General features: G+C 36.8%; 1 long non-coding RNA gene across 1 annotated transcript; it reads right to left on the reverse strand.

Moving 5' to 3' along the window:
• Positions 1 to 3,914: 3,914 nt before the first annotated feature.
• LOC128290074 (uncharacterized) lies at positions 3,915 to 5,336 on the reverse strand. Its single transcript, XR_008279714.1, has 2 exons — positions 5,156 to 5,336; positions 3,915 to 4,087 (listed from the first exon to the last, which is right to left on the reverse strand). It is a non-coding gene; the product is annotated as an uncharacterized LOC128290074 (long non-coding RNA).
• Positions 5,337 to 27,052: the final 21,716 nt, after the last annotated feature.

Genomic DNA, 27,052 nt, shown 5'->3' on the forward strand with positions numbered 1-27,052 from the left:
AAGATCTAGCTATTATCAGTTGCGAGTTAAAGATTTAGATGTGCCGAAGACTGCGTTCAGAACAAGATACGGGCATTATGAATTTCTTGTTATGCCTTTCGGATTAACTAATGCTCCTACAGTTTTTATAGATTTGATGAATAGGATCTTTAGACCATATTTAGACCGATTTGTTGTTGTATTCAATGATGACATTATGATCTATTCCCGAGATGAATCTGAGCATGCTGAACGTTTGAGAATTGTGCTACAAACATTAAGAGACAAGCAGTTGTTCGCTAAATTTAGCAAATGCGAGTTTTGGCTATAGGAGGTTAGATTTTTGGGGAATATTGTTTTCGCGGAAGGGATACGAGTTGATCCAAGCAAAATTTCAGCAGTTGTTAATTGGAAACCAGCAAGAAATCTATCTAAAGTTAGAAGTTTTTTGGGACTAGCTAGATATTATTGGCATTTTGTTAAAGGATTCTCGATGATTGCTACACTGATGACTGGATTGCTACAGAAAGATGTGAAATTTGAGTGGTCTAAGAAATGTCAGTATAGTTTTGAACAGTTGAAAGCATTGTTAACTTAGGCACCAATTTTAGTTCAACCTAATTCAGGTAAATAGTTTGTAATTTTCAGTGACACGTCATTGAACGGTTTGGATTGTGTTTTGATACAAGTGGGCAAAGTGATAGCATATGCCTCTAGCCAGTTGAAACCACACAAAAAGAATTATCTGACGCACGATTTAGAATTGGCTGCTATTATTTTTATATTGAAAATTTGGCGACATCATTTATACAGTGAAAAGTACCATATCTTTACCGATCACAAGAGCTTGAAGTATATAATGACTCAGAAAGATTTAAATTTGCAACAACGCAGATGGCTCAAGCTGATGTGTAACACCCCTGACCCATATCCGACGTCGAGACAGGGTTTGAAGCATTACCAAACTTAAACATAAACATTCATACAAATGGGGCTATAAAAATTGGTCCAAAATTAGATTCATATTCAAAACTATTCAAACACAGGCATTTCATTCCTTATTTGGGTCTATGAAGCCCAAAACATGCATTAAAATCGCTTTGGGACTAAACTGAGAACTTTGGAAAGTTTTAGAAAAACTTAGAAAAATTTTCCTTGAAACAGGGTCACACGCCCAGGGGGACATAGGGACACGCCCGTATGCCATTGACACGCCCGTGTCCTCAGGCCATGTAACTCTCTATTTATGATGTCAGCAAAACAAATTGAACCACACAGCCAAGCTAGACGCCCATGTGCTAGGCTGTGTGACGAATTAAATTCTTGCAAAAATGCTACAGATTTCACACGCCCTAGACACATGCCCGTGTCTCCAGGCCATGTCTCTACACAGCTGAGACACACAGCCGTGTCTCTGCCTGAGTGGCTAGTACTTAGGCTATTCTCCAAACCTTTTGTCATCCTTAATCCCTTACACATTTATACACATCAAAGACATATATCATAACATCAATTTAGTGATTAAGCATCCTTTCTTACGACACATTCTTAGCATTAGCATGACGTCATTAATATGTAGCACATACTCATGTGATACTGAGTCTAGGCATAACAATTCATATTCATTGGCCTTTCCACTGTGTTACCACTTTTACCATGAATTCATGATTTTCAACTTATCAATTAATCTTAACTTAATCATCAAGCACTCATATTCAATCATCATCTTCTTATTACCATATCACACAATTACTTCTTGGCTATGACCATTTCAATTGGTCATAAGGCATTCATCATGCACATATGTCATAAGACCAACCATTAATAGCAAATAAGCATATCTACTTCATCACATAACAAAACATCAGAACATAGCATGGATAGATAGGCTTACAAACCATAATCAATTTGAGCCACATCTCATGTCCATATACAATAAATCGATATAAGCCGATACATTTGGCTAAATCATGAGAACTCATATCATAATAACTAAGTCCTTATAATGCCACTCACTCAAAGACACTAAAGGTTTATCAATGCCCCAAAGGATAGTGTGATGCTACCTCCGACGATCTCCAACCCTGAGCCAACCTAACATCACTAAAAGAAATGGAAAAGAGGGAGTAAGCTTTAAAGCTTAGTAAGCTCGTATGAAAATAATAAGCATTCCATACCATTTCTCTACTTAAATTAATATAGTAGTCACAACATAGCATATATCACAAACATCTTATGGGTATATCTACATGACACATAATTTGCATCATACCTCATGTTCATCATTCATTCAAACATAATCCACCACAAGGTCATCATGTATCTTAAACATAATGCAATCATATCATTAGCATAGTGTACAATAAAGTCCTATAATCATAATTCATTCATTCGTATCTCATCAAGGTCTCATAACCATAACCTTCTCATGTGCAACATAACCACATGTTCATCACATATTAAGCTCGTTGCTCAGGAGTTTTAGTATGTACCTGTACCCTTTCAACATGATCGTACCTTATCATTTCTTTGACATAATCTTTGGATTACTCGTTGAACTTCTCTTTGGACTACCCGTTGAACACTTAGAATACTACAGGATACTCAGGCATTCTCATACATATAATAAGATGGAAAGGCTATATCCCAGATATGGTCTTACATAGGATCACGTACTACTGCCAATGCCATGTCCCAGACATGGTCTTACATGGGATCTTACATATTGATGCCAATGCCATATCCTAGACATGGTCTTACATGGGATCTCATATTCGATGCCAATGCCATGTCCCAGACATGGTCCTACATGGGATTTCATTGCTCACGGGCCTGCTCATACAAGCTGATGGTCAGGATGTAACTACACGGGTTGCTTACACAAGCTGACATGTATCCGCAACACATGTTGAACTACCCAACCACCAGTAGAACGTACAAGACCAGCACCTGGAATGCCATAACATGTGTCACATATATCATGAACTCAAACCATAACTCATGAGCTCAGATCACATATTTCATTATGACATGTCACTTGTATCCTAAACTATTCCTAAGGTTCTAATGGGATTTTCTTACTTATCACGTCACTATCGAACTTGCTTGAAGGGTAGCTTTTATAGCTCATAAAACTCATCACAGCATAAGTTTTCATTTCATTATACCTTTTCATAATTTACACAATTCAACAAAACACCATATTCGATCAACTTTCTATTATACACATGATCAATCATTACATAACACATAAACGATATTTGGATTATCAAATATTTCATGATATATACCACTATCACGTACATAACATCATAAACATATAATTCTACACAATCAAATTAACACACCAATTTAGGTTTCAATCACAAACAATGATAACATTTTCGCATGAACTTACTTGTCGAATCCTCGTCGAGCACATTCGTATATCCAATCTTCCGGTTTATCTAATAATAAATGAGCATTACAAGTCAACCATAACATTTCATTATTATTATCACTGTAACACCCCAAACCCGGCCTGGATGTTATGACCGGATCTGATGCGCCACATTGGTGCGTTCAAAACACTTAGTTTGGAAAAGCTGAGTTGGTGTTGTAAAAGATACTTTTAAAAGAAGGTTAAAGTGAATGGAAGCTATGCACCAGGTAGGAAACCAGGAAAAAGAGGAGGTGAGTCCGTCGGACTACTTAAGTACCAAGCTCTCTTCGGATCCAATCCTAGACATGCACACCGCCATTGCCACACTCTAACATCTTGTATAATTTTGAGAAAACCGTTTGATTATGACCATCTTAAGAAAATGATTAAGGTTGCAAAACGTTTGCTTAAATTATTTATTTTCTTGGGAAAACATTTACTTATGGAAACTTTGCGTCATCGTGATCTTTTAAAAACAAGTAGATTTTATAAAACGAACCCTAGTGCTAGCCAGTTTAATAATCCCTAAAATAAAATTAATTAAAAATAGCGGCCTTATTACAACTTTAAGCATAATAAAAATAAAATAATCCAAATTAAAGGCTAAACTTATTTAAAATCGTCAATCAATCTTCATGGCCACTCTGAATCCCGCCCAGCTCCAAGTCCACCAATTCTAGGGCTCACCTGTAAGGATGGAAGAGGAAGGGGGTGAGTTTGGGAAAACTCAGTGTATACAGAAACCCATCCAAAGCCCAAATCAACTCGAGCCCATTGGGCCTAAGCCCTATTCGGATAACGAAGACAGAGAGGTCAAGCCCTTTTCGTATCACTGAGAGCAAGGCCTTAGCCCTTTTAACATAACAGTGTGGCCCATAGGCCCGATTCGAGAACATGAGTAACAACAAGAATAATGAATGCAAGCCCATCCGGGAGACTACTCAACCCACCAACCGCTACACCGCCTGCACCAACCCTACACACCATGTGGGGAATATCTCAACCCACCCAGCCCTACACACCACTGTTGCAACAACGCCGCTCAAATTTCAGTCAGTTGAGGCAAAGCCTCCAATACGTGGTTGAACCACTTTCAGTACTTCCTCCATTAATACCCCAATCCCATGCAACAGATATTAATAAATGCATATCATGCAAAATAGTAGTAATCAATCATGCAGTTCACCAATTTAAACCCTAGGGGTATATTGGTAATTTTGCTATTTAGGGTAATTTGGTAATTTTGCTCTTTAGGGTAATTTCAGTAATTTTGCTCTTTAGGGTAATTTCGTGATCTCACGCTACTACACAAGCTAATTCAGTAATTTTTATCGCTTTTATGCAATTTGATTCTCCCATCTAACCGACAGCTACTTTGCCCACCTCTTGCATATTGGGTCAGTAAGCCCATTGGGCCCGATTTTGGCCCATCGAGGCCCTTTTTCCGAGTACGTTGATCGTCACACAAACTTACTTACCACTTTGCGGTGCTAGATCTAATAATTACTCTATGTCTTGAGAGCATTCAGATACTCACAAGCCTATGAAATGCCGGAATTTGGCATTTCGACTTTTGCCAATTGAACTAAAGAAGGATGTTGGTACACACTGTTTTCATGACATCGCTCTTGAGATCCCTTACGATGTCCTACAATTATTCATCACCATTTTTAGCATACAAGTTATGCTTAACAAACTCAAAATCCACCCTACCTTATTCGGCCAAAGAACCTTTATTGACCATAAGTTGCTTACCTTCACAGGGTCCAATAATACGATTCAAGCTTATCCAAGTCGATACTCCAAGCCTCGCTGCTCCTCCAAAGTTGTCTGATAGGAGACTGGAGTTAATCCGCGCTCCAAGCACTTCTAGCCGATGCCCAACCCAAACGAGCTCGCCATAACGCGAAAGGGATCAGCCAAGAAAGGTACCTTTGCTCTCCTCATAGTTCTCTCTATTTAAAGCCAGCTTCGCATCCACTCCTATGTTAGCTTACCGATGTGGGATCCCTCCATCATCCGAGTTTAAATTCAACACCAACTCTTGCCATCCCAACATAGCAAAATAATCAACCTTTGCATGCCAAGGGATTCGAACCAAAGTCCTCCTATATGCCAACTCACGCCATCACCACTAGGCCACCAACTCATTTGTGTCATAAATCCAACACATTAAACTTTAAAGCGCACCTACTTGCTTCTAGATTTATTGAAAAGAAAAACCAAAATATATTGCAAGAGCCAAGACTTGAACCTTGGACCCTTGCTTCCTCTATGGCGTCACTTCCTTGTCCCTAAGTGGCGCCACCTTGCCACTACACCACACTCCTTTTTGTGTCACAATTTCTCCAACAATATTCTTAAGGCCTACCTACTACACCTGTGGTTTGATCTACCTTAAATTTTTACTAGAGTCCGGTTTGAACCCAAGACTTCTCCAACACTTCTCAAGACACTTAACCACTAAAATAAGCCTTCATTAACAAAATTTACATGCACAACAAAATATTAAAAGTCGCCTTCAACCGCTCCCATGCTCAAGGCCCAAAACTTCTAGGCCCAAATTGTGGTGTTACAACTCTACCTTCCTTAAAGAAATTTCGTCCTCGAAATTTCCATTTAACAGTAGTCATCTAACATCTACCCCACTACGCTATCACTGCAAGACTCGATCTAAATAATTTTAATACGACACGAACATCTAATTACCGAAATAAAGAAACGTTTATCAAGCACGCATTCAATTCGTAACACACACTTAAATAGGATAAACTTGGCAATCCCGAGCTCGATGCTCCTTGGACCCACATCTAAAGCATCCTCCCATCTTCCTAAGGCATTCACCAGTATGACGCCCGTTGCAGTCTTTGCAGGTTGGAAAGTTTGGTCGTGCCTTAACATGTTTCACAGAACGAAGCTTGGTCTTCTGAGAACTAGAATCCTTTCTCTTCTTACACTGTAAGCACCCCGCTTGAAACATTTCCCTAATTTCCTTAACCTTGGTCTCCAATACTTCCTCTACCACTTTCCTTACTAACTCGGCCATTGCCTCAGTACCAAGCTCTGAGTTACCGCTACCCGAAGTTGGCAGACTTTTCTTACCCTCAAAATCCATATCAATACTCTACATTACCAATACACATATCAATTAACTACAAAGATCTCAAAACTTTTACTATTTATTCACATGTCTTATGCAGAGATAGTATTTTCAAGTTTCTATTTTCACAGAATCATAGCCTAGCTACGTCTCGAGATTCTAGAGTTTTTAGGGTTGCCCTAGTTATAATGTCATGATATGGTCTCAGTTCTATCTACAATAATATCTTAATACAAAGTGTAATATGAGGAATGTAAATACTTACAGACTTGGTGCGGGGATTGATGTGCCACTTCTTTATCGATCCATAAAACCCATGTTTTTGTTTCAGAAAATAAAAGATTTCATTTGAAAACACTTTTTTTAAAACTATTGATTTAACCTCGTTCAATAGAAAAACTTTGAACATTTTGAAAACCTATAGGAAAAACTTTTTTAAAGATTTTTGGACCGATCCACAGTACCGAGTTGTTGTAACCAGCTCGATACCACTAAATGTAACACCCCAAACCCTACTGGATGTTATGACAGGATCGATGCGCCACATTGGTGAGTTCAAAACACTTAGTTTGGAAAAGTGAGTTGGTGTTGTAAAAGATACTTTTAAAAGAAGGTTAAAGTGAATGGAAGTCTGTGCACCGGTAGGAAACCGGGAAAAAGAGGAGGTGAGTCCGTTGACCGCTTAAGTACCAAGCTCTCTTGGATCCAATCCTAGACATGCACACCGCCATTGCCACACTCTAACATCTTCTATAATTTTGAGAAAACCGTTTGATTATGACCATCTTAAGAAAATTATTAAGGTTGCAAAACGTTTGCTTAAATTATTTATTTTCTTAGGAAAACATTTACTTTATGGAAACTTTATGCGTCATCGTGATCTTTTAAAAACAAGTAGATTTTATAAAGCGAACCTAGTGCTAGCAGGTTTAATAATCCCTAAAATAAAATTAATTAAAAATAGCGGCCTTATTACAACTTTAAGCATAATAAAATAAAATAATCCAAATTAAAGGCTAAACTTATTTAAAATCGTCAATCAATCTTCATGGCCACTCTGAATCCCGCCCTCCAAGTCCACCAATTCTAGGGCTCACACGCAAGGATGGAAGAGGAAGGGGTGAGTTTGGGAAAACTCGGTGTATCTGAAACCCATCCAAAACCCAAATCAACTCGAGCCCATTGGGCCTAAGCCCTATTCAGATACAAGATACGATGGTCAAGCCCTTTTCGAATCTGATAGCAAGGCCTTAGCCCTTTTAACATAACATGTGGCCCATAGGCCCGATTCAATAACATGAGTAACAACAAGAATAATGAATGCAAGCCCATCCGGGAGACTACTCAACCCACCAACCGCTACACGCCTGCACCAACCCTACACACCATGTGGGAATATCTCAACCCACCCAAATTTCTACACACACCTTTGTTGCAACAACGCTGCTCAAATTTGGTCGATTGAGGCAAAGCCTCCAATACGTGGTTGAACCACTTTCAAGATACTTCCTCCATTAATACCCCAATCCCATGCAGCAGATATTAATAAATGCATATCATGCAAAAACATGTAGTAATCAATCATGCGATTCACCAATTTAAACCCTAGGGGTATATTGGTAATTTTGCTATTTAGGGTAATTTGGTAATTTTGCTCTTTAAGGGTAATTTCAGTAATTTTGCTCTTTAGGGTAATTTCGTGATCTACGCTACTACACAAGCTAATTCATAATTTTTATCGGTTTTATGCAATTTGATTCTCCCATCTAACCGACAAGCTACTTTGCCCACCTCTTGCGTATATTGGTAGTAAGCCCATTGGGCCCGATTTTGGCCCATCGAGGCCCTTTTCCTGAGTGCGTTGATACGTCACACAAACTTACTTACCACTTTGCGGTGCTAGATCTAATAATTACTCTATGTCTTGAGAGCATTCGATACTCACAAGCCTATGAAATGCGGATTTGGCATTTCGCTTTTGCCGAATTGAACTAAAGAAGGATGTTAGTACACACTGTTTCATGACGATCGCTCATGAGATCCCTTACGATGTCCTACAATTATTCATCACCATTTTTAGCATACAAGTTATGCTTAACAAACTCAAAATCCACCCTACCTTATTCGCCAAAGAACCCTTATTGACCATAAGTTGCTTACCTTCACAGGTCCAATAATACGATTCAAGCTTATCCAAGTCGATACTCCAAGCCTCATTGCTCCTCCAAAGTTGTCGATAGGAGACTGGAGTTAATCCGCTCAAGCACTTCTAGCCGATGCCCAACCCAAACGAGCTCGCCATAACGCGAAAGGATCAGCCAAGAAAGGTACCTTTGCTCTCCTCATAGTTCTCTCTATTTAAAGCCGACAGCATCCACTCCTATGTTAGCTTACCGATGTGGGATCCTCCATCATCGAGTTTAAATTCAACACCAACTCTTGCCATCCCAACATAGCAAAATAATCAACCTTTGCATGCCAAGGATTGAACCAAAGTCCTCCTATATGCCAACTCACGCCATCACCACTAGGCCACCAACTCATTTGTGTCATAAATCCAACACATTAAACTTTAAAGTGCACCAACTTGCTTCTAGATTTATTGAAAAGAAAAACCAAAATATATTGCAAGAGCCAAGACTTGAACCTTGGACCCCTTGCTTCCTCTATGGCGTCACTTCCTTGTCCCTAAGTGGCGCCACCTTGCCACTACACCACACTCCTTTTTGTGTCACAATTTCTCCAACAATATTCTTAAGGCCTACCTACTACACCTGTGGTTTGATCTACCTTAAATTTTTACTAGAGTCCGTGTTTGAACCCAAGACTTCTCCAACACTTCTCAAGACACTTAACCACTAAAATAAGCCTTCATTAACAAAATTTACATACACAACAAAATATTAAAAGCTGCCTTCAACCGCTCCCATGCTCAAGGCCCAAAACTTCTAGGCCCAAATTCAGGGTGTTACAATCACACGAACTTACCTCGAATCCAAGAACGACTATTTATTCCGTTTCAGTCCAGAATCTCGATCTTTCCCGATCTAAGCCCAAATTTTGTTTTCCTTGATTTAACAAATCAAATATAACTTATTTAACACTCACATTATTCAAATCGGTCCAAAAATTACACTTTGGAAAATTTACAATTTTGCCTCTAAACTTTCTCATAATTACACTTTAGTCCCTACGCTCGTAAATTGAAATGTGTACATTTTCTTTGTTACCCAAGCCTAGCCAAACCATTTTTACACTTATACCAGTCTATATTTCTCTTTTATTTCACAAATCTACTACCCCTTTTACAACTTTTACAATTTGGTCCTTTTTAAGCATTTTCATGCAAAATCACTTAGTAAAAGATGTTAAACACACATCAATCTTTCATATTCCTCCATTAAACATCAAAACACTTGCATGTCACACCTGGTTCGAATTTTAAACATGAACCCTACTTCAAAATATGGCTAGAAATGGGTAGATCATGTTACAAGGACTTCAAAAATGCAAAGAACATAAAAAAACGGGGCTTGAATGCACTTACTATTGAGCTTGGAAGCTTGAAAACCCTAGCCATGGTGTCTTCTTGGTTCACACAGCCAAGGGGAAGAAAAGTTGGAAAAAGTTTGGCTTTTATTTTGTCTTTTAGTTCATTTAATTACCAAATTACCAAAATACTTTTAATGTCTTTCTTTGAAATTTCACCTATCCAAGCCCATTTTTGTCCAAAATTTTAGAACTTGGTCAAATTACCATTTAAGGACCTCTAATTAATGATCCAATTCAATTTCATGCTAAAAGATTCTAGAATTCATATTTTTCATCTTTTGCAATTTAGTCCCTAATGTCAAATTCGACACTTTATCCATAAAATTTCTTCATGAAATTTTTACACAAGCATACATACATATCATAGATCATCAAAAAATCATAATACAATTATATATATTTCAAATTTATTGTCTTGAATCCACTGTTTTGACTAGGCCCTAATTCGGGATGTTACATGATGTAAGACTATGAGTTAGTGATTGATTATCATCTGGGGAAAGCATGTAAAACCCCATACCCGAGACCGTCGCCGGAGTCGGACACGAGGGGTTAACGGGCTTAATCCACTTATTTGCACAGTTCATTTTAAAATTTTCCAGACAGCTGGCTAACTGTGTCACTGTCACCTTAAAAATCATATCTTGAGTTCCACAACTCGAAAATCAGTTTCGTAATTTTTCCCTGAAACTATACTCATATATGCATTTACAAATTTTTTTCTAGAATTTTTGGTCAGGCAAATTAGTACAGTTCATTAGTTAAAGTCTCCCGTGTTACAGGGATCGACTACACTGACCTTTGCAAATTACGACTTGGATATCTCCCTGTACAGGGCTTCAATACTTATGCCGTTTGTTTCTACAGAAATTAGACTCGAAAAGGAATCGGTACATATATGGCATGACTTCTAATTATCTCTGGTAAATTTATAATGAATTTCCAAAGTCGGAACAGGGACTCCAGAAGCCGTTATGGCCCTGTCTCACGAAAACTTAAATAACTCTTAACATACTGTTCATATGATCGTTTCGTTACTTTCCTATGAAAATAGACTCGTCAAGGTTCGTTTACATAATTTATTCACTATTTAATTCCATTCCTATTATTTTTAATGATTTTTCACATCCATGTCACTGCAGCTGTCAGCATCTGTCTTTAAGGTAGGCTTTACCTATTTCATAGTTTCCATGATTCAACTAGCCCATTTAACATAAATAGCACAAAATATGATCATGATTAACCATCCCAATGGCTAATCGTTTCCAAACATTTCCATACCTCTTAATGAACAACATACAATGATTATAATACCATGCCCAAAGTATACTTAAGCCATTTTCGCATGGCTATCCAAATTTACACAAAACCGAAAGGTACATGACCTACAACAAAAGGGTAGTCCTATACATGCCATTTCAAAGTCCAACCAAAAATATACCGAAAGGAGCTTTGATAGTGTGGGCGACTTCGACTTCAAAATCCGAGTCCGATAGTGAAGAACCAAAATCTATAAAGCAGAGAATCAAAGAAAACGGAGTAAGCATTTAATGCTTAGTAAGTTTGAGCCATGAATTTAAACACAACCAAAGTATAGCATTCATGTAGCTAATGAGATAATTTCATATGCACAAATTCTCAATATCATACTTACTTCACATTACCAACCCTTATATTCATACACAAAGATCAACTTAGCTAAAGGCGGTAGCTCATTTATCAAGCGGCGAATACTTATTTGTAAGAGCTCAACTAATTCAAGCACATCTGAAACATGCCTCATTGTGGGGATTTCACAAGCGTATTAACTGAAATTTTTACAGCAAGTTCATTCATTCCCGAATCACGTACCTTCGGAGTTTAACCGGATATAGCTACTGTTCAAATACCTTGGGACATAGCCGGTTATAGTAGCTCGCACAAATGCCTTCGGGACTTAACCCGGATTTAGTAACTCGCACAAATGCCTTTGGACCTTAGTCCGGATTTAGTAACTCGCACAAATGCCTTCGGATCTTAGTCCGGATTTAGTAACTCGCACAAATGCCTTCGGATCTTAGTCCGGATTTAGTAACTCGCACAAATGCCTTCGGATCTTAGTCCGGATATAGTCACTTAGCACAAAGCCTTCAGGACTTAGCCCGGACATCATTCGAAGAACCATGCACACATATATCAATAAATCGTGACACATCCATATTTCATTTTCATTACCAAAGCTCAACACAAGACACTTATCATATTTACAATTTCGGCTCAATAGCCACATACAAAGAGCATGATTTTGATTTACTTAAGACATAATCTAATCGAATCATAATTTAAGTTCCATTACTCAAAACTTACCTCGGATGTTGTCGAGCGATTCGATGGCTATTCGACCACTTTTTCCTTCCCTTTATCGGATTTAGTTCCTCTTTGCTCTTGAGCTTAATTTAACAAATAAATTGATTTAATCATTTGAGCATCGAAAAGAGGAACTCAAGGTACTTAGCCCATATATATTCATTAGACATTAAAGTCACATATGTACGGAATCGTGAATCAAACTCAACACATTAGTTAATATTCTCCTTAGCCGAATTTTCTAAGTCAAGAATAAGCCTTCAATATGCTTACCTATGGCCGAACAAACACATCAACCTATGTACTCATTCATGTGGCCAAATATGCATGTCTATGTTGAGGCCAATTATATACTCAATACCACACACAAATGGCATACATTTTACTAACTAATGCATTACATATTATAACTCAATACGCATCCATCATTTACTCCATAACCGAAACACCATCATGTGTAAATATATACCTTGATATATTGTATATGTCATACCAATCGTCATGTGCAAACATATATATATATATATATGTGCAAGGGCGAATCACTAAGTTGATTATAACCAAACATAAACATAAATCCAAAACACAAATCTTACCTACCATGCAATAAGCATAAATCATACTTATGAATATACCATGGCGAATACATCACAACACCATACCATTTCAATTTTGGTCATGGTTAAACAAAGAACTTAATGTCTCACTCAAAATGCTAAAAAAAATCCAAGAGTCGTCAATCCACCATCACATGTATCATTAACAAGCTTCACATTTAGCATGCAATGGCATTAACACAAAATCCACCTTGGCCGAATATCATCCCCATGACATAGCAAAGATTTGAACCATGGGCTAATTAGAACTCAAGCTAGCAACTAAAGACATGTATGAATCTCATGACACAACATCAAACATACCTTAATCTAGATACAAGTATGGCCGAACCTCCTCCTAATTCTCTTCCAAACCAAACATGAAGCAAGAACTCCTCCCCTCTTCCTTAGAATTTTCGGCCAAAAGAAATGAAAAAGGATGAACAAATTTTTTTTTCTCTTTCCTTCACTCACGGAAATAGGGGGGGAGAAACACTCACACACATTCTTTCCTTTTTTTTTCCATTTCTTTATTACCCATACTTCTTATTTTATTTTTCCTACCATACATCACTAACATAACATGTTTGTGACATGTTTCCACTCATAGCATGGCCGGCCACTACTAATTAGGGGGGGAAATTTGACATGCAATCCCCCCTTTTTATTACATGCACTATTAGATCCTTATAGGTTACCTTATCACATTTCGAAAGTATCACACATAAGTCCTACTAACTGAATTCACATGCAATTGACTAAATCGAAGCTTGAAACTTTCACACATTCATATTTACATATTCTAGACAATAATTATCACATTCAAATATTTTGGTGCCTCGGTTTAGCGGTCCCGAAACCACTTTCCGACTAGGGTCACTTTAGGGCTGTCACAAAGCAAATGTAGTCGTAGATGCTCTGAGTAGAAAATATTTATTTGTTTTGCAAGCGATGAATACGTAGTTAACTTTTTCTGATGATGGTTCGATTTTGGTTGAATTAAAAGCTAAACCTTTATTTCTTCATCAAATTTGTGAAGCTCAAAAGTGTGATAATGATTTGCAAGCTAAAAGAGTGCAATGTGAGTCGACTATTGATTCAGACTATCAAAATGGATCTTATGATTGTTTAATGTTCCGAGGTAGAATTTGTGTACCAAAGAATTCTGAGCTCATTCAGAAAATTTTACATGAAGCACACAGTGGCTGTTTATCCGTACACCAGGAGAGTACAGAAATGTATAATGATTTGAAACAATTATATTGGTGGTCAAGCATGAAACAAAACATTTCAGAGTTTGTGTCGAGATACTTAGTTTGTCAACAAGTTAAAGTTGAACATCAAGTGCCTTCGGGACTAATACAACCTGTGATGATACCAGAGTGGAAATGGGATAGTGTTACGATAGATTTTGTACCCTTGTCTTTGAAAAGAAAGATGATATTTGGGTTGTTGTTGATTGACTGATGAAGTCTGAACATTTCATTTCGGTACGTACAGACTTTTCGCTTGGTAATTTAGCTAAGTTGTACATCTTTGAGATCGTTAGACTGCACGAGGTGCCAGTTTCTATTATTTCGAATAGAGATTCGAGGTTTACGTCATGATTTTGGAAGAATTGCAACAAGATTTAGGTACACGATTGCACTTTAGTACCGCATTTCATCCCCAAATCGATGGTCAGTCTGAGAGAGTAATTCAGATTCTCAAAGATATGCTTCATTGTTGTGTTTTAGAATTTGAAGGCAACTGGGAGAAATATTTTCCATTGGTTTAATTTGCGTACAACAATAATTTTTAATTGAGCATAAATATGGCACCTTATGAAGCATTGTATGGTCATAAATGTCGAACTTTACTGTATTGGGCCGAGCTTAGTGAGAAAAATATTCATGGGGTTGATTTGATCAGAGGCAGTAAAGAGAAAGTGAAAGTAATTCACGACAGTTAGAAAGTAGCTTCAGATCGACAGAAATCTTACGTGAATTTGAAACGTAAAGGCATTGATTTTCAAATCAGCGACAGAGTATTTTTGAAAGTATCCCCATGGAAGAAAATTCTTCGATATGGTCGGTAAGGCAAATTGAGTCCGTGATTTATTGGACCATATGAGAGCATCAAAAAAATATGGCCAGTGGCATATCGGTTAGCTTTACCGTCAGAATTAGAAAAGATCCACAATGTATTTCATGTGTCGATGTTACGAAGGTATCGGTCAGACCCATCACATGTAATTTCTCCGGTAGAGATTGAAATTCAATCTGATATGACATATAACGAAGAACTAATCAGAATTTTAGCTCGAGAGGTTAAAGAATTGAGAAATAAGAGCATAGCTTTGGTGAAAGTTTTGTGGCAATGTCACGGGGTTGAAGAAGCTACGTGGGAACCCGAAGAAGCTATGAGAAAATAGTACCCTAACCTCTTTTCTAGTAAGATTTTTGGGGATGAAAATTCCTAATAGGGGAGAGCTGTAACAGCCTATTTTTAGTCAAATCAGAACAGTGGTTCCAAGACCACAAATCTGAAGTTGAAATAATTATTTTATTATTATTTTAATGTTTACAATTAGGGATTTAATTGAGAAATGTTGAAATTTTATGGTTAAATTGTGAAATAAATAAAAAATATGGGCTACTAGGGACATAATTGAAATTCGGCTACCATGGGTATAGGTTGAATTGCATGAATTTGTATTTTTATGAGACAAGGACTAAATTTTAAAAATGTTGAAGTATTAGGGGAAAAAGTGTAAAGTTGCTATAATTTGTATTTTGGATTAAATTGAATTCATTGATGATTAAATAAGCTAAATTTGATATTATCTAGATCAAGAAAAGCAAAATTCAGATTTAGATCGAGGGAAAAACAAGGTGTTGGATCTACTTTGTCGTTTTTACATTCGAGGTAAGTTCATATGTAATAATCATTGTTATATTTGTGTTTTAAATGCTTTGATATTTCATAAATTGTGAATACGACCTTGTGGACATATTCGACGATGATTCGGAAAATATGAAATCCCGATTGAACCTTAGGAATAGATTAGGATACGAATGACATGTCACTAGAAGTTATGTGATTTGGGTACTGGTCTGTACATCCTACCGGTGGCTGAGTTATCTGGCATGTGTTGCGGATTCTCATCAGCTTGTGTGAGCAACACTGTGTAGCTGCGTCATGACCATCAGCTTGTGTGAGCAGACCCGTTGATAGCTTCGTGTGTTGCAAATTCTCATCAGCTTGTGTGAGTAACACTGTGTAGCTTCATCATGACCATCAGCTTGTGTGAGCAGACCCATTGATAGCTTGAGAGTGAGAATAATATGTGATATGTGATTGAGATAGCTTTGGCTATATATGTGGCACTTAGGGCGCGAGTTTCACGAGTATCTGATAGTATTTCGAATAGTTCAACGGGTATATGAAAGATATGAATGAGTATGACATTGATACGAGATGGGGCAGGAATGTACATGAACCATATAAGCTTTAAATCGAAGAAATTTGTGAAGTTTACATCTAATCTTGTGATTGAATATTTGATAGGTTTGTGTATTTATATGTAATGCGTAGGTTTGTGCAAGTGTACACAGTCGTTATCAAGTAATAAGTAAGTATCGAGTTATCGTCTCCGCAGAGATTGTATTTGTGTTAAATCACTTAATTGTAAAATTATACTAACAACTTGGTAAATAAAAACACAATATGGTAAAGAAGTGATGATTAAAATTAAATATATTAAACTAAATGCAATGATCCCTAATGCAAATTACCCTAAGTATGCAAACAATATGAATGAAATAGATTTTAGCAAAATTAAACACAATTTGCAACAATTATAACATAAATAAACTAGGACAATTACTTTAATTAAACTCAATTTATTATCAACATGCTTAATAACATTCAGAAAAGCATTCCATGGCAACTCGATCTTTCATGAGTTTGGAAACCACATTAGGTCCTTTCGGAATCCTTTACTTAGTAAATACGCATTTTACTGATCCTTATTTACTAAGGGTTTCTTAGCATTCGTGTGAGGTAACAGGGACGTGTTATATCTGAAATAGTTTAATCACACAAATCTAAAAACTATACAGATAGTACACCTTGGTTAGAGTTTTTATGCAACCGGTAATTTAATCGGGTTAGGATCTAAATTGAGCATGCACATCTCAATCCACTAGCTATCGTCTGGTTAGGATCGTTCAGCTAATGCATGTAACAGCCCATTTTTACTCAAATTGGAATAATGGTTTTGGGACCACAAGTCTAAAGTCAAAATATTTATTTTATTATTATTTAATGCCTGCAGAATGATTGAATGATTATGTGAAAGTTTCGTTAAGAAATTTTATCATTTGAATGCTTAATTCGGTAAAAATGACTAAATCGCGTAAAGTGCAAAAGTGCTGTTCTAATAGCTAAAGGTGTCAATAGCTATAGAACCTTAAATTAAGGGTCCTTAAGTAGTAATTAGACCATTATAATGGTAAGTGGACAATATTAGTCATTAAATGGATGATTTAAATGGTTTTATAATATGGCTAATATAGTAATTTGTAAATATATGTTAAATTAATAAAACAAAAACAAAAAAAAATGTGTCTTCATTCATCTTTCTTAACCGTACATAGCAAAGAAGAAAGCCATTCTAGGGTTTTAAACATTCGGCCATTTTATTGCTCAATTGGTAAGTAATTTTGACTCTGTTTTTAATGATTTCTGTATTTTTGAGATAGTCGCAACTAGATCTAGCTAGCCCAGGGACTATTTTGCTAAACTATTAAAGATTTTGAATATTTCCATTGAAGAATAAGCATGAGTTTTGAAGTTTCTTGATAGATTATGAATGTTTGTTGATATGCAAGTTTTGTTAAGTGATTTTTAGTGAAAATACTAAATAGGGATTAAATTGAGAAATGTTGAAACTTTGTGGTTAAAATGTGAAATAAATGAAAAATATGGGCTGCTAGGGGCAGAATAGTAATTCGGCTAACATGAGTTTATTTTGAATTTCATTAATTTGTGATTTTATGAAATAAGGACTAAATTGTAAAAGTGGTGAAACTTTAGTGGCATGTAACACCCCTTACCCATACCCGAGACCGGAATAGGATACGAGGCATTACCGAACACATATACAGTCAATCATGTAAAAACCAGGCCATAAAATTTTCCTCCAAATTAAAACTTTTCAAATACATGTATATCGTCCCTTATACGGGCCTTCGACGCCCTAAAACATACATCGGGGTGGTTCGGGACTAAACTGAGAACTTTCGATAAACTTTGGACAACTTAGCAAATTTCTTGCTTTGGAGAGTCAGACGCCCGTGTGTGTTGAACCATGTAACTCTCTGTTTGTGACATCAGCAAAACAATTTGATCCACATGGCCAAGCCACATGCCCATGTACTAGGCTGTGTCCTCCACACGGCTGAGACACATGACCGTGTCTCTACCTGTGTAGCTAACATTTAGGGTATTTTCCAAGCCTTCATGTTTCCCATAAACCCTTACAACCTTATACACATCAAACTCACAACTCATGACATCATTTTAGTGATTAAACACCCTTTATTAAGACACATTCAACATTAGCTCGTCATTATACATATGTTCCACCTACTCATGATAAACTAGTCTAGCCATATTATTACACATTCATTTGACCTTATCATCTCATTAATCACTTAAACCATTAAACTATGGTTACTAACTTATACATCAAACATCCATGTTCAAGGTACTATTATCTTATTATCATACTACACGTTTAATTCATGGTCATGACCACCTCGATTGGTCATAAAACATGCATTCAACACACATGACATATTACCAACCATGCATGGCAAATAAACTTATTCATATCATCACATCATATGCATTAAAACGTAACATGATAGCTACACTTACAAACCATAATCAATAAGAGCCACCTCTCATGGCCGTATACAATAGCTCGATCTAGGCCAATACATTTAGCCAAATCATAATAACACATGTCATTGAACTAGGTCCCTATACATGCCACTCACTTGATTTTTCTAAAATATGTATCAATACTCCAAAGGTATTGGCTTGATAGTGTGATGCTGCCTCCGACAATCTCCAACATCAAGCTGACCTAACAACACTAAAAGAAATGGAAAGGAGGGAGTAAGCTTTACGTTTAGTAAGCTTGCATGAAAAATAATAAGCAATGTATTAACATGCTATTTTTAAATTCCTCTTTATTTATTCAATGTCCAATCACGGTCACTGAATTATTTATATCCGGAGCTACGGGACTCCAAATTGAGAACCGTTAATTTTCCCAGAAACTAGACTCACATATCATCTTACCATAAAATTTCAGAATTTGAGGTCCAACCAATAAGTACAGTTTATTCTTTAAAGTTACCCCTATTTTATTGTCTAACAATTTCGACCTCTCTTCACTACAAATTAATCATCTCATAGTACGGGACTCAGATGATGCTCCTGTCTATTTCCCTTGAAAATAGACTCATTAAGGATTTTAAGCATATAATTTATAACCCATGATTATTTTTTTACAATTTCTAGTGATTTTCCCAATTCGTAACAGGGGATTCTGAACTCATTCTGACTTTGTCTCACAAGAATTCAAATATCTCATTGAAATTCTTTTACTTACACCGTTTCTTTTATATGAAAATAGAATCAATAAGCTGTTATTTCATATCTTATTCAACTTTTAATTGGATTTCCACCATTTTTGGTGATTTTCCAAAGTCACACAACTACTGTTGTCCAAAACTGTTTTATTACTGTACTTAGCACCACACATGGGAGCTAACAATCTAGTACACGTAGTAGCCTGCACTTAGTACTACACACGTGACCTAACCATCGGATACACGTAGTAGCATGCACCTAGTACTACACACGTGACCTAAAACCATTTTAAACACATAGTAGCCTGCACATAGTACTACACATGTGTTCTTACAATGGATTATTCGTATCTTTTCTATTCTGAAGGTCCAACCGAGAAATTCCTCAGTTTTCAACCTTTTTCCAATTCATCCATAATCAATTTCAATTCATAATTTACATAAAGTGATCACTTAATATGCAACCACATTTCATATAATAACAAAATATTATAACATAAAAAAACGATATATTATTTACATACAAACTTACCTCCCTTTTCACTCTTTCACAAGTTATCCAACTTAATAAAACATTATGTTATATCAAATTCTCAATATATTCAGCTATCATATAGCAAGCCATCAATAATTGAACCATCCAACATTTTTTTGTGCTACTAGTTATATATCATTGTTCTTACAATTTTTATATACCATTCTTTCATCACTTTTCAATATATTAAATTATGCCATTCGTGCAATAATAATATAGAATTTTCAATTCAAACATAGCATTGCAATATTATTGACACACGAACTTACCTCGAATGCGAGCACGACTATATATTTTGATTTAGTCCATAATCTCATTCATTTCTAATCTATGCCCTAATCTCATTTTCTTTGATCTATAATATCACATTTAGCTTACTAATTAGTCACATTATTCATATGGGCACAAAAATCATATTTTTACAAATTTACATTTTGACCCCTAAACTTTCACATATTTATACTTTTCCCTAAGGCTCGAAAGATGCATTTTATCCAATTTCCTTGCATTTTAAGCCTAGACAAATCATTTTCATAACTATAGCAGCCCCTAATTTCCACTAAATCAAACTTTTATGACAAATTTTGTAACTTTTACAAAATGATCCTTTTTGACAATTTCACCGAAAATGACTTGGTAAAATTCGTTTATTACACACCGAGCATTCATTTTCTATCATTAGACATCAAAACAAATGTCATCCATGGGTAAATTTTTAAACACAAACCCTAGCTCAAAATATGGGTAGAAATGAGTAGATCTTGTTACGAGGATTTCAAAAACGTAAAAATCATTAAAAACGGGGTTAGAACGGACTTACAATCGAGCTTGAAAGCTTGAAAAACCCTAGCTATGTCTTCTCCATGCAAGTTTCGGCCATGGGGTAGAAGATGGACAAAAATTGGCTTTTAAGTTTGTTTTTAATTCATTTTAATTACTAGATTACGAAAATGCCCCTAACTTAAAGATATTCTATTTCACCCATTTCATGTCCATTTTTGTCCAACAAATTATCCGATGGTATAATTACCATTTAAGGGTTTCCAATTTAAAATTTCATAACAATTAGACATCTCTAACATGTAGAACTCAACTTTTTCATTTTTACAATTTAGTCCTTTTGACCAAATTGAGTGCCCAAACGTCAAAATTTTCAAACGAAATTTTCACGAAATCATCCCGTGAAATTGTAGACCATAAAAATATAATAAAAACAAATTTTTTCAAATTTGTGGTCCCGAAACCACTGTTCTGACCAAGCCCTAATTCGAGATGTTATGCCTTTCCCCCTTTTAGGGATTTTCGTCCCCGAAAATCTTACAAGAAGAGTGGTTCGGTTTTCACATAAACTCCACTATCTCATAATTATTGCTGAAGAACTTTTACTCAGGCTATGTTTAATACTTAGCTCTTTAATTTCTCATACTAAAGTCATCAACAATTCCATGTTATACGACGCATCAATCAAATCTAGACTTCTATCAAAGAACTCATGTATATAAGGGTTGAACCCATACCGTCATAGAATATGTATATACACATTATACTTGAATCCTCTCTAATTCAAATGGCATAGCCAGCCCAATCATCATGGCCTTAAGTTCTCTATCATTTTATATAGCCCGATAGTTTACTAGGTCGACTTGTGGTCATCATTAAAATTCAGAGCCTCAGTTAGCTTTTTCAATAATTCACGATACAAATCCCGGATCTCAATCCGATTAAAAAAACTAGCATTTTAATAAATTCAGCAATCTCAAAGATACTTAATCCCATAAGTCTGATGAGCAAAAATTCAGTACTTACTGACATGATTTGCAGATTCATCAATTACTTAACAACAAGTCATATGACATCTTTCTCTTTTAAAGATAGGAATAATTCTAATATGAAATCTATAGTAATCTCATTCTTAGAGATCATACCATAACTATCTTATCATCCTTTAACAATTCAAGTTAGCTACACTATCTCAACTTAAGTCTTTCTATGATAGCAGATACTTTAAGCTATCACACTGCGCTTCTTATCTTAAAACATATCACTGAAAATCGATAAGTCTTTACTCAATGCAAACTAAACCAATTTCAAGGCTTCAATTAACAATATTCTCGTATACTCAAATCATTACCAACATGTAGTAGATGATTCAACTTTCACAAGACAAAACTTTATCATTCAAAGCAACTTTAAATTGTATAAAGTCTTCTAAGATATATACTGTAACACCCTGAACCCGAGACCATCGCCGGTGTCGGACACGAGGGGTTAACAAGCCAAGTTCACTTGTTTTGCCCATCCATTTAACATTTTCAGTCAGGCTGGAAAACTGCGCCACTGTCGCCTTAAAAATCATATCTCGAGTTTCAAAACTCGGAAACTGGTTTCGTAAATTTTCACTGAATTTAGACTCATATATCCATCCATGGATTTATTTCTAGAATTTTTGGTTTGGCCAATTGGTACAGTTTATTAGTTAAAGTCACCCATGTTACAGGGATCGACTGCTCTGACCTTCGCGCGGTATAACTTGAATATCTCTCTGTACAGGGCTTTAATGCTGGTGTCGTTTGTTTCTAATGAAACTAGACTCAAAATAGAATCTGTACATATAAGGTATGTCTCATAATTCTTTCTGGATAATTTATAGTGAATTTTTAAAGTTGCGACAGGGGACCCAGAAACCGTTCTGGCCCTGTTTCACAATAGCTTCAATATCTCTTAACATGTAACTCCTATGATCATTTCTCTTCTTCCATATGAAAATAGACTCATCAAGGTTCATTTACATTAGCTTATTCACTATTTAATACCATTCCTACAATTTTGGTGATTTTTCACATTCACGTCACTGCAGCTGGCAGCATCTGTTTTAAGGTAGGTCTTATCTATTTTGTAGTCTCCATCAACCAACTAGTCTTGCCATACATAGGTTCACATATGATCATTTTAACCATACCAATGGCTGATCATGTGACCAACACTCCCATTTCCGATCCATAATCACATCATGACCCCATATATATACATTCAAACCACGAATAGTCTAAGTTCATGCTTCCTTTTACGAGCCATTTTCGCATGGCCGTATACATATACATCGCCACATTTTAAACCAACAAGGGTAGTCCTATACATGCCATTTCAAAGTTCAACCAAAATTTATACCAAAATAGAGGCGTGGATAGTGTGGATGACTTCGACTTCAACGATCCCGAGTCCGATTGCTATCGAGCGAAATCTAGAAAACTGAGAGCCAAAGCAGCGGAGTAAGTATTTTTATGCTTAGTAAGTCTCAAGGAATATAATCAACTCTAATTACAGCAATACATTCACATAGTTAAATGCATCATTTCATTAATGCACATTCACATAATCATACTTACTTCACCATCCCAACTCTTATGTTCATACACAAATAACGGCTTCATTAAGGCCGATAACTCGTTCCATCATAGGAGCGGATATTCACACGCTCTTACTCCTAGCGCGCAAAGCACACACCGCACTTACCTTGTCATTGGGAAATTTCACAAGTGCATTAGCTGAAATTTTCCAGCAAGCTTATAATTTTCAAATCACATACCTTCGAGTTTAACCGGATGTCGCTACTCGATCAATCGCCTTGGGACATAGCCGGTTATGGTAACCCGCACCAAGGCCTCACGGGACTTAACCCGGATATCACGATTTGCACAAATGCCTTGGTCTTAGCCGGATAGAATGACTCACACGAATGCCTTGGTCTTAGCCCGGATGTAGCCACTAGCACAATTGCCTTGGTCTTAACCCGTTATAATTTCCAGCATAATTGTCTTGAGGCTTAGCCCGGATATCATTCAATTTCTCATGCACACATACATCAATAATCATTGGACATACATATTTATTTTCGTTACTAAGGCTCAAACACAATTATAATCACTAACATAATCGCCTTCGGGACTTAGCCGGGTATCATTCGAATACTCATACACACATAAATCAATAATCAATACATCCATATTTCATTCCACATAATTCAAGTAAGGTCACTTCTTGAGGACTTACCTCGGATGTTGTCGAACGGCTTTTACGGCTATTCGATTACTTTTTCCTTCCCCTTGTCCAATTGTGGCCCTCTTAGCTCTTGAGCTAATTCAAACAAATTCAATTTATCAAAACCTCATTGTGCTAGCTTATGGCGAATATGACAAGGAATTTAAATAGTCATATGGCCACCCTTTAGCTTGAATACACAATGGTCATGCACATTTTATACTACATCAAGCAATTCAATACAATTTATTCGAGCATCAAGGAAAAGCTAAGGCCTTCAATAGGCTACCCAAGGCCGAATATACTTGTCCATGTTGAGGCCAATTATGCACTTAATACCACACAAAACAGCATGCATTTTACTAGTTAATGCTTTGCATATTGTAGCTCAAAACTTACAATATAGCATCAAGCACTCATATGTGTGCTAGGTAGAATGTGCTTACAATTTCACAATTATTCTTCAACATCTTCTTCTTTAAACAAACTTATTCATCACTTCCTTCATAACCAAAACATCATGTGCAAACATATATATACATATATGAGCATGGCGAATTTCAAGGTGTCCATAGCCATCCAAAACACAAATTTTAACTAACATGCAAGAAGCATGAACCATGCTCATGAATGCATCATGGCGAATATGACAATCATGCTCCTTTTCAACTTCAATCATGATAAAACAAAAGAAAGCTCAAAATCTTACTCAAGAGTAGACAATCCATCATTGCATGCATCATCATCAAGCTTCACACTTAGCATGCAATGGCTTTATCACCATAACAACTTTGGCCAAATACCATTTCCATGGCTTAACAAAGATTTGAGCCATGGCTAACATGCACATCAAGTTAGCAACCAAAACATGCATGAAACTCCTAACACAACCTCATACATACCTTAATCTTGATGCAAACTTAGCCAAATCTCCTTCTAGATCTCTTCCAAACCAAGCATGAAGCAAAAATCCTCCTTCTTCCTTAGTTTTGGCTCAAAGAAAGGATGAACAAAATTTTTTTCTTTCCTTCTCTACAACTCACGGCAATGGGGGATTACCACACTCACACACATTATTTTTTCATTTTTTATCACCCATACACCTTTGTTTATTATTTCACCCTAATGCACCAACAAAACATGTTTCATGACATGTTTAGCCCATCCTCCTTGTCATGGCCGCCACCACCTATAAAAGGGGAATTTGACATGCAAGTCCATTATTTTGCATGCATGCTTTAATTAGTCATCACACATTTCCTATCATACTTTCAAAGTTCATTACTAAGTCCTTTCTTGTGGAATTCACCCTTATAACACTAAATCAATCATCATAAAATGTCATACATGAGCACACACATATTATAGGCATCAAAATAAATTTTAATTATTTTTATGCCTCGGTTTTGTGGTCCCGAGACCACCTTCCGACTAGGGTCAATTTTGGGCTGTCACAACTCTCCCCACTTAAGAAATTTTCGCCCCGAAAATCTTACCGTAAATAGGTTTGGATATCGCTCTTTCATAGAGTTCTCGGTTTCCCAAGTAGCTTCTTCTATCCGTGCTTGAGCCATAACACCTTCACTAGCGGAACCCGCTTGTTTATAACTCTTTCACTTCCCGTGATAGGATACGAATCGGTTCTTCCTCATAACTCATATTGGCTTGAATTTCAACCGATGGACTAATCACGTGCGATGGATCGATCTATAGCGTCGAAGCATTGAAACATGAAAGACATCGTGAACCTTTTGAGTTCGGGGCAAAATCAAATGATATGCCTTTGGACCGACTCGCTCGGATATCTAATATGGCCCAATGAACCTCGGGCTCAACTTGCCCTTACGGCCAAATCGAGTATCTTTTCCAAGGCGATACCTTGAGAAACACTTTATCACCCACGATACTCGATATCCTTACGCTTCAGATCCGCGTCGACTTTCGACGATCGGAGGCTATCTTGAGACTTTCACGGATTACTTTCACTTTCATTCAGCATCTCTAATCAAATCCACCGAAAATCTTGCTTTCACCGAGCTCGGTCCAAAACAATGGTGTACGGCATTTACGATCGTACAAAGCCTCGTAGGGTGCCATCTTAATACTTGATTGAAAGTCGTTGTTGTAAGCGAATTCAATCAACGGCAAATACCGTTCCCATGAACCACTAAACTCGAGGACGCAACATCTCAACATATCCTCAAGTATCCGAATTATTCGCCGGATTGACCATCGGTTTGGGGTGAAAGGCGGTCTGAAATGCAACTTGGTACCCAAAGCTTCTTGCAACTTTTTTCCGAATCGTGAGGTAAATCTCGGATCTCTATCCGACACGATGGAAATAGGCACCCGTGTAATCTCACAATCTGAGAAACGTACAATTGGCTAATTTGTCCATTGAAAATCCGTGCGTCACGGGGACAAAGTGAGCCGACTTAGTCAATCTATCTACCACGACCCAAACCGCATCCTTCTTACTCACGACAATGGCGGTCCGGATACAAAGTCCATTGTGACTCGATCCCATTTCCACTCGGGTATCGTGATTGGTGAAGTAATCTGAAGGCACTTGATGTTCCGCTTTCACTTGTTGACATATTAAACATCTCAAACAAAGTCGGAGATGTCTCGTTTCATACCATGCCACCAAACCGACGTTTCAAATCGTTGTACATCTTCGTACTCCGGGTGGATTGCCATTCGGCTACAATGGGCTTCATTGAATTATCGAAATGAGTTCAATTCTTTGGAACACACAGACGACTTTTGAACCTCAAACAATCGTCATCATCGATTTGAAACTCCGAGTCCTTGTTCGAACACACTCGGCCCGTTTTG

The sequence above is a fragment of the Gossypium arboreum genome, chromosome 3, assembly GCF_025698485.1.
Source record: "Gossypium arboreum isolate Shixiya-1 chromosome 3, ASM2569848v2, whole genome shotgun sequence".
In the NCBI taxonomy this organism is placed as follows: Eukaryota; Viridiplantae; Streptophyta; class Magnoliopsida; order Malvales; family Malvaceae; genus Gossypium; species Gossypium arboreum.